An 11,013-nucleotide genomic window follows, 5' to 3' on the forward strand; every position below is an offset into this window, starting at 1 on the left:
CTAATTGGGTGGCCCTTTTCTTAATTTGCTTGTGGGCAGGGGCACGTGTACTCTGTCTCCGTATTTGACTTGTTTAATTTTCTTTCAACCGGACTCTTTCTATCAATAGGTTCAATACGCTGACCTGTCAACAATAGCATGTTACCCAAAATCTTTTAAATCTCAGTCATTATTATTCTAATCGAACGGTCGAAATAATATTAGCATATGTGGACAAACGTGACGGCTTATTTGTCTTCTCTCTTAATTATATAATAGATAGATAGATATGAATGGCGTACTCTAAAAAAAATGCAATCTCCTGGTCACCTTGGGTCCCACGTCCATGCATGTGGCGTAGATGGTTGCCTGGTCGAAGTGGATTTGCGCCTGGGCTGGATAGAGTCGCACTCGCGGCGCCGCGTGGTTGAAGCTGGCTGCTCCAGCGCATGGGATCGGCGCGCGCCTGCTGTGGATCGTGCACGCGCCGCCGGTACGACATTGAGCCGCGAAGAGGCCACAGGAATCTGACCTGCTCGCGGGATCGACTCTGGGAAGACTCGGGCGCTCTAGAGCACCGATCTGGCATGCTCGATGGCTCGTACAGGTTAGCCCTCCCGTGATTGATGCATGCGGCTGGTGCAGACGTAATGCTCGGTGCAGCCAGTGGCGTCTCGCCAATGTCGACGTCTGGCTTGGAAGATCGCCCTCCTGGGACGAATCTTGGCGCCGCCATGCGTGTCTGGTCGAGTGTGCAGACCGCCGTGCGTGGTTGATTTCGCAGTCAATGTCCACGAAGCCTTGGTTGAAGGCCAGTACCGACGTTGCGCGTGTAGCTTGTACCAACACGGCGATTGGTCTCATTTGGGTAGCTAAAAGTACTACGGGATGGAATTACAAAATTGATCTAATCTATACCATGGAACCGATCCAATCATTGATCGGTCCGGTGCCGCGCCCCTTGAGAGAGGAGATTAATCTCCCGGGGGCGGCGCGCTGCACATTACACTGTTCTTTTACATGTACATGATAACTTCAGACATTTTGCTTATCTCTCTCTATCTCTTTTTTCGCTTTATTTTCAAGTTGTGTCCCCCAGCGTGCGTCTCAAATGTATAGTTGGCTTAGAAGACGGATTCAACTATTCTCGCAGAGAAAATAAGAGAAGAAGACGAAGTTGGCATTAAGCATCAGTACGATTTCATCGGAACTCATCAGCTAAACATTGTGCAGCAACAGAGGCACAAACTCCAGCTAATATTGATCTGACGTGCGTACAATTTCAGAGAGAATGGGAGAAACGTTGATGATCATATGCTAGCATATGAATGAAATGACACACGACTGGTCGACAGTCTATGTAGCAGCAGATATTGCTCTGCTCAAGCAGTTGTGTGAGATACAGATTGATTTCCTTAGATGGGAAACTAATTCTACATGCAAACTGGATGTATCAAACAAAGCATAAGACATACAAGCGATATGATACCTGCGCGTCCTTTGAAAGAAGAGGAATTAACCACGTGGGGATCTAGAGTTCTGGCAAATGTTGCAAAATTCCTTTGTTCCAAATAAAGAGTAGCATAGTTTTGTGCTACTGGTTACCCTTGAGAGTGGCATTATTACGTTTTTACTGATCAGATGTGTGCAATATGACCATATATGAAAATTTCATAAATATATTATCGCAGAGTATCATCATATTACAAAAGCATATGGGTAGCTAAGCTGGAGATAGGATAAAAAGCTGAGCATTTGGATCTAGTAGAGAAAACCTAAGCACTTGGAGCGAGCTATTAACCGAAAAGTTAAATGACCAGGAGCAGAAAGCTAAGCATTGGGAACGAGCTAAGAGCGGAAAGCTAAGCATTTGGAGCGAAAAGCAAAGCATTTGGAAATACTAGAAAAGAGTAACCATTTGAAGCTAGGAGCGAAAAGGTTGGAATTTAAGCTGGCTCTTATTTGGAACAAAGAATCTGGTGTTGAATCTTTGAGTGGCACTCTAGTTTGGTGGGCATCCTGAATCACTTGATGATCCATTCGGACCACCTCTTGGAGCCTATTTTTCGTCCTTTTTCTAGTCGGCTAGAAACGTTCCAATGACCACCTGCGAACAAAAAAATCGAAGTATTAAGACAAAGCACAAGGTTCACACTAGCACTAGATCTGTATTTCATAAAGCTGTGTCATTTTCCAAATAAGCTACATATAAAGAGAAACACATAATGATTTAAATTAATATGTATAGAATGTAAATTATATGGCAGAATTGTGGTTTCACAGCAAATGTAGGAAGCACATATAGCTGTTAACTACTTCAACAAACAGAGCAACATGTAGTGAGAGCTATTAACAAACTATGATATAAAGATCTTTATCTTGTAGAAACATGTTACTCCCAGTGAAAGATGGTAACCTGAATAGGTGAAGCTGCAATCAAAGGTCCTGCTGACCCACCGCCGAAGACACGGCCATCGGGACTGGCAAAGGAAATACCCAATCCACCCTTTCGAGTGCTCAGTCCATTAGTTTTCGATGGCATATACAAGCCAGACAAAGAGATGATGTGAAAACAACCCTGCACATTGAGTGCACATAATTAGATATTGTTCAGATTTGGAAACATATCTAGAGGTCAAACAACAACATTTCCCTTACAGAAAACCAGAACTACAAAACGGTGTGTTTTGATTGTGATATGCTGGTAATGAAAATAATTATTAAAAAATCTAACTACTAGCCCACATTTCATTTTTCCTTATTGTTCTCTAGTTTTGGTGGACCATAAATACATTTCTAAAGCCCACAAGCAAAAAGGGATTTCTAATGTACAGTTTCCAAGCTAAAACAATGGAGCGAACCTGATAAACGACTCTTTCATGAGGAGAATTTGCCTGCCGCAGTGTCACATTGCGCACAACACCATTGGCACAGAAGATATGAACTGCCAACCCATTCCCACAATAGGAGAGGACTTTTGTTGTTACATCCTGAAACCATGGATCCATTATTAGCATCTTTTGTAAAGGAACCATTTCAATTAGATATTTTGATAGCTAGTAGCTAGATACTATGATAAATTGTTGTTAGAGCACTGCTATGTCTATTGGAGCATCATCAGGGTGGGACAAGTTACCTCTCCACCTTGGACTGTGATAACCTCAGGAATTAATCCAGTCGCAGCAGGCCCTACAAAAAAAATCCATTTCAGTTTAGAAACGTGAAATGTACATAATGTTGGCAAACTGAATATAACATTGGTCTGAACTAAACTAACATGTAACATCCTACAAATATAATTTCAAAGCTCCGGTTATACTTCTGGAGGGAATAAAAACACAATGTGAATTATTGCAATGAAATAACACCTATATGATATTTTTAATACATCTGCAAAAAAGCTCTGTTTTTATGACAAACAGGTGGCAACCCTTACTGAATAGTCGACATGGATAATTCCATGCTTATCAGACTCTGGTCAGCCTGCGGTGGTCATTTGTATATACGAGTATTAGGACTAAGATACCACCATATCCATCTATGCACCTTTTGCTACTCTACTTGCGATGATGGCATGAGCTCTAAGTGCAAGCAAGAACACTATATACCTGCTACTGCCATCTGTCGCTGCTTCTTGCTGGCCATGGAGCTCGGCGGCCATACCCTCGTCTGCTTAACTTGATGTGTTCCATGCTCTACAGGTGGTGGTGGTGGTGGTGGTGGTAGTGGTGGTAGCGGTGATGGCAGTGCTGGTAGCGCATGGGGGCTCCCAACGCCTAGGCGCAATCCCAACGTGGAGCTCGAGGGCAGAGTAGGTGCCAGCAAAGCAGCGGCGCCAGTAGGATATGGCGCCGGAAAGATAGTTGGCGGCAGGGTGCCATCCGGGGTGTTCTTTCGCGGGCGGCCATGCTTCCTCATGGGTGGCTTAGAGCTCACACCCATGGCGTGCACGTGCGCAGTGCCGGCCGCGGGCTCCGACAGGCGTGGTGCGGAGTAGGAAGCTCCACCTTGGTGGCCAGCGGTCAGGCGGGCGCCAACGATGGGTTGTAGCTGAGGCTGGAGTGGGCTCCTGCTCATGCCTGCACCATACTTTGTCTCACCCGCTCCAGACGACATGGCTCCTTTCATTTCGCCTCAAAAGAACAACACCAACACAAACACACACGCAAACAAACAGAAAACTCCCCTCCAAGTGACCGAGCAAACTACTCCATCACTAAAACACGAGAAATACTAGCTATTAGCACAACGAATAGCCTCCAGATTCCGCATGTATTTCCGTATAAACTACTCAAAAATTGAACAAACCTATTCAAGAAGATTGACTTCAAAGATTTTTTTTAAATGGAAATCTACAACAAAAGAAGAGCCACAAGAGGATTCAGAATGGAGAAAAGAATATGCACAGTCCCATTGCTTATATAGGGGAGGGGGCCGGATGAGTTTTCAAGGAAGACCCTACAAACACATAGAATTCACATGAACTACTCATAATAATCTTTCATCACTCTTGTGGTCTTGACACTAGGGTTTATAATTTCTGAGAAGATTTTCTTTATAGTAATCATAATAATAAACCCTAGTGTTCAGATTTTTGTACACAAAGACATAGTCCAGGGGGCATAGTGCATTATTTCTGAGAAGATTTTTTTTGAATCTATTACGTGGTACTTTATTTTCAGGATGCTTACATATGTATCAACTACGTGTATCCTTAGAATTTTTTTCAATTTCCTTGAGTGTTCATCGTGGATGTGTCCAGATGATGTGGTTATTTTTTCTGCCTAATTTTGTTTCCATTTAATGTTTGCCATTTTTAATTTTTAATTTTTGCCATTTTTGGATTTTATTTATTGTCACGCCATCTTTGGATTTTTTCTTTCTATTTTCACTTTTTGTTGTGTCATATTCAGATTTTTATTTATTCACATTTCATTTTGGACCTTTCATTTAATGTTATTACATTCATGGAATTGCATATAATGTTATGCCATTTTGGAATTCATCTAATGATATGCCATTTATAAATTTTCATTTAATGATATGCCATTTACAAATTTCATTTAATGTCATGCCATCTTTGGAATTCATTTAATGATATGCCATCTATATATTTCATTTCATGCTATGCCATCTTTGGGATTTCATTTAATGTTATGATTTATTTGGATCTTAATTATTTTTGTGGCATCTTTGGAATTTTTTAAATTTTTTGCTATTTTAATTTTTTGTTGTGCCATCTTTGGATATTATTTATTGATATGCCATATTTTGATTTTCTACTTAATGTTATGCCATCTATGTAATTTCATTTAATGTTGTGCCATCTATGGAATTTCATTTAATGTTATGCCATATTTTGATTTTTTTACTTAATGTTTTTATCTACTATTATCTCATCTTTGGACTTTCATTTAATTTCATATTGTCTTTTTTGCGGGTGAATGCCATATTGTGTTTGGGTTTTCATTTCTTACGATCCCATCTTTGGATTTGCATTCATGGTTGTGCCATCTTTGGATTTCAATGGATCCATGTGTTTGAGTCTACTGAGCTTTTCAAATGAACCATCTTTGGATATACAATGGTAAGGATAGGTTGGAGGGGTTTGGTAAGTGTGCACTCGCGCCAATGTTCGAGATGAAATGGTTTGGGTTCCAAATGATCAGATTTTTTCATAGTCATTGCATCTTCATTGACTAAAATACACAGTATAGGTAAGAACACACTAAAAATTGCTAAATAGGCTGGGAGAAGACAAGGGTAGCAGAAATTCTACAGGAAAATGTCCAAGGAAAAATACAGTTAGGGGCCTTGGGTCCTTTCACACACCAAATCCTACTACTACCACCAACCTTGGTCTTCGTTGAGGTGCTCACTGGAAGAGAAGCGAAGCCTCCACCATTGCCAAAATTATGGAAGTACCATCACCAATGAGGCTTTGGGAGACCAAGAATAGACACACCAAAAGAAACGATGCACGTGTCACTATGACACACTTGTCAGGAAATAATCCATATTAACCTGGATCGGGATCCATCGCATCTCGTGGATGAGATAGTGGAATATTACTAGATCCACCGTCTTTAAACCACCACCCCATATCCAAATCCATGATTGATTTTTCTCACTTGCTAGTCTCTTAGAGGGCAAAAAATCCATCAACAAACAGGAAAAAAATCTCGTCGCCTAGAGTAGACAACGAGCCGAGGAGGCAACCAGATCTTCAACATCATTATTGTGAGGAAGAACTGAGGAAAAATTATGATACACCCTAACTGCTTTCATGCTACAAGACAAAACCTAACGATTCCTCCCTATACTTGCAAGAAGAGATACATGGTTCTAGTCCCCCTTCGGTCGCAAGAAGGTCGATGCTAGGGATAGAACTAGGATCTTAGTGGAATTCACCAAGGGATCAGCTCCTTATCACATTTTGTCTAGGGAGCAAGAGAGTGAATCCGAGATTTCATGACTCGAAATGGATGAAGGAAGGCACGACATGATCTCACCCAATGGATCGCCAATGCAATTGGTTGTATCGTCAACATCGACATTCCAAGTTTTAAAAGATTGAAAATAATGGGTGGAAACCATAAAATGCAAGAATTGGATTTAATAGGTTTTCTAGTGCTCTAGAAAACCCTCTATGACAGACCTATTTCACTTATTCATCATCATCGAATTTACTATTCAACGCCTCTATGAAAGGCCATCACACTAAAGATTGTATGAATACAAAGATGAAAAAATAGGAGAGAACTCACCGAGTTTGTGGTTGTCGAAGAGACTAGAGGCAGTGTCCTTTAACTCCATAATATGTTCATCATTGATCTGATCCGCCATGGAATTAGCCATCTTAAACTCAAAGACCTAATCATCGCCGAGTTGACCCTCCATGAACTCATTAATCAAATTCCCGTGACTATCTGCCATGTCGTCGTCCACCCCGCGCTCACGACCATGGTTGTAGGTTGACCTACTTAGCACTGACATAATAAACTAAGAGAGTGGATCCTATGAAAATTCGATGAAGAAGTGAGTTCACTACAACTTCGACAGTAGTGGAGGTGATGTTGTGAATAGGCACGAGATGGAGGTACTACATAGAGAAGGGAAAGTTTGCTACGAGGCTTGAGGGGAGAGGCTAGGTTTGAGGCAACATCGAGGGGTAAGGGGCGAGGCCTTTTGTACTGCTTGGTATACGGTGGTGTCAATTAAATTTTTGATAAATACTAAATATATGACAAGGTACTATGGTAGTAAGGTGGAATCCAACACGAGTTTTGTGTCGATTCCCTAATGGGCAGTTGGGTCGGACATTGTGTCATGTGCGTGATAAGTTTCACGGTCCGTTGGTGATATGCCAATTTGGACCCTTCCTCACAGCACTCACGGCCCAAGCAAGTCAACCGAACTCATGATACGGTTCCTCGAGGAGTCCTGGCCCAAAAAGATAAATGTCCAAAAGGACTACCATTGAAGACCATCAATAAAGGAGAAACCAAGGTGTGCTAAGCCAAGAGATCGTAAGTGGAAGGTAAGGCCTTGTACAATGCTAGATGCTTAAAGAGGTGCTTAGAAAAAGAAACCGGTTTTTTTGAAGCACCGGCGCCTATTTCTATAGGAGAGACGCCTAGTTAAGCGTCTATCCTGTACAAATAAGCACCGGTGCTTAAGAAAAGCTTGGTTTATTTCTCCAAGTACCTCTCCTAAGCACCCTGCATTGTACAAGGCGTAAGGACCAACTGAATGAAGGTGAAGCCGTATCCGACTAGAATACACAAGGGAGGAAGGCGTCCAAACCGACCCAAGGATGGGTATCAATAGCAGAGTGCCGAGACTAGGAGGGAAAACTTCTACTTTTACATCCAAGAGGATGGAGTCGAAGATCTAGTTATTAGACCTAGATTAGATCCAATCTTGGACACACCCCGTCGAGATCGGCCACCAAAATTTCTAGTGACTTAGTGTACAAGTTATTCGACCTCCCCCCCCACACACATACACACATTGTACTCGTTGATATCTACAATTCCAAACAAGGACTAGGGTTGTTACTTGAAACGTCTCCAATGTATCTATATATTTTTTTATTGTTTCATGCTATTATATTGTCAATCATGTATACTTTATATGTCATTTTATATCATTTTTGTGAACTAACTTATTAACTCTGTGCTTAGTGCCAGTTCCCGTTTTTGCATATTTCTTTGTTTCACGGAAAAACCATATGATATGTCTCCATCATATCTACTTTTCCAAACAGTTTTGCTCTTGTTTTGGACTCTAATTTGCATGATTTGAATGAGACTAACCTGGACTGGCGTTGTTTCAGTAGAACTACCATGGTATTGTTTTTGTGCAGAAATAAAAGTTCTTAGAATCGGACGAAACTTTCTAGAGATTTGTTATGGAATAAAAGAAAAATAATGGAACAAAGATCCAGCAGAAGGGGGCCACCTGTTGCCAACAAGGCAATAGGGCGTGCCCTGTTACCTTGTGGGGTCCACAGGTGGCCGTCTGACCTAATTCCAGCGCTATAAAATCCTTTTGATCGAGAAAAAATATGAGAAGAAGTTTCATCGCATTTTTCTATAAGGAGCCGCCCCCACGTCATGTTCTTCATCGGGATGGCTGTTCTGGAGTCCGTTCGGGGCTCCGGAGAGGGGGATTCATCGCCATCATCATCACCAACCCTTCTTCATTAACAACTTCATGATGCTCACCACCGGGAGTGACTAATTCCTTCGTAGGCTTGCTGGATGGTGATTGAGTTGGATGATATTTGTCATGTAATTGAGTCAATTTGTTAGGGTTTGGTCCCTAGTATCCATTATGTTCTGAGATTGATGTTGCTATGACTTTGCTATGCTTAATGCCTGCCACTAGGGCCCGAGTGCCATTATTTCAGATCTGAATCTATTATGTTTTCATGAATATAGGTTTGTTTTGGAACCTATCTTGCAAGTTGTATGCACCTATTACGTGTTATGATCCGCAGACCCTAAACTGACAACAATTGGGATTCACTCTGGTGATTAGTATGAGGAGTTCATATATTCACTATGTGTTAATGCTTTGTTCCAGTTCTCTATTAAAAGGAGGCCTTAATATCCCTTAGATTTCCTTATGGACCCCACTGCCATGGGAGGGTAGGACAAAAGATGCCATGCAAGTTCTTATTATAAGCATGTATGACTATTTACGGAATACATGCCTACATTACATTGATGAATTGGAGCTATTGTGTATCTCCCTAGGTTGTGACTGTTATATGATGAATGTCATCCATCACTGATTCAATACCTACGCTTTTCTCATTTTGATCTTTGCCAACTTACTATCGTTGCTACTGATGTTATAATCACTACAAAATTGCTACTATTACTATTCATGTTACTATTGCTACTGTTATATACCATCGCTATTAAAATTATCATACTACTATGCTACTAAACACTTTGCTGCAGATATTTAGTTCTCCAGGTGTGGTTGAATTAAAAACTCGATTTCTAATACTCATAAATATTCTTTGGCTTCCCTTGTGTCAAATCAATAAATTGTGGTGAAATACTACCCCCGAAGACTGTCGTGATCCTCTATACTTGTGGTTTATCACCATACCAAACGAAGTCCAACCACAATGAAACTTTACGGTGATTTTTTCTGGACTAGAAGAGACCTTATAAGGCTGGGGGGGGGCAGAAGATCTACTAGTGGGACACAAGCTCACATGGCGTGCCCCCAGCGCTACATGAGCTTGTGAGCCCCTCGGAGGTCTCCCTGGCCTTATTCCAGCGCTATAAATTCCTTAAAATCCATAAACCCCAAGAGAGAGATCTGAAACAATTTTATCGCCGCCGCAAGCCTCTGTTCTTCCACGACCCCATCTGGAGGACTCCGCCGGTACCCCGCCGGAGGGGGAATCGATCACGTAAGCCATCTTCATCAACCTTGCTACCTCCATGATGATCTGTGAGTAGTTCCCATACCTACTAGTCCATAGCAATAGCTAGATCTCTCTCTCTCTGTGTGTGTGTGTGTGTGTGTGTGTGTGTGTGTGTGTTTGATCTTTGATACAATGATCTCTTCGGAGATCCATTCGATGTAATCTTTGCGGTGTGTTTGTTGGGATCCGATGAATTGTGAGTTTATGATTAGATTATTCATTGAAGGTAATTGAGTGTTTTCTGAGATTTATTATGTGTGATTTTATAGCCTTGTATTTCTCTCTGATCTATCTATCTTATTTGGCCAATTAGATTGATTTATCTTTAGTGGGAAAGGTGCTTGGTAGTAGGTGCAATCTTGCAGTGTCTTTACGCTATGACAAGAGGAGTTGGCACACATTTGTATTGTTGCTAATAAGTGTAAAATGACTGGGTTTGAACATATTATTTGGTCTTACTTTGTCTACATTATGCCATCATGCTCATAGCATTACTTTGTTAGTTGTGAACTCAATACCTTAAAATGCATGCTAGATAGCGGTCGAGGGGTGGAGTAATAGTTGTAGATACAGATGGACACTAGTAAAAAAAGGGCTAGCCACAACTTCAGTTGGCGGCACGTCAATTTTAATCCACGCCACCATTATTATTTTTTAAATAGTGGTGGCGTTGGCATATTTGGTACACCATCAGTAATAGGTTACCTATGGCGTGTCTTATACAATTCACGCCACTAGTATTTTAGATCCAGCAGACGGACGCTATAGTAATTATTGATGGCGTGCGACAAACATGCACGTCATTAGTATTTGGGATACTGCTGGCGTCGGGTGAACCGACATGTTATTAGTAACGAGATCATTCCATGTGAAAAAAAAGAAAAACCAATAGCGTGGTGGCAGCGAAGGGAGTTAGTCAGAGGGGAACAAGTCCAAGCCCTGGTCCGCACATCTATGGCCATCCAGGCCCAAACTTCGAATTATATTTGAGCGGTCGGGAAAACCAATCCAATGCCTCGTCAAAACGCTTGGAAGAAACCACTATCAGGGATGCAGGTACTAAACGTAGATGCTTCGTTCTT

This window comes from Triticum aestivum, chromosome 7D (assembly GCF_018294505.1).
Source record: "Triticum aestivum cultivar Chinese Spring chromosome 7D, IWGSC CS RefSeq v2.1, whole genome shotgun sequence".
NCBI classification, from domain to species: domain Eukaryota; kingdom Viridiplantae; phylum Streptophyta; class Magnoliopsida; order Poales; family Poaceae; genus Triticum; species Triticum aestivum.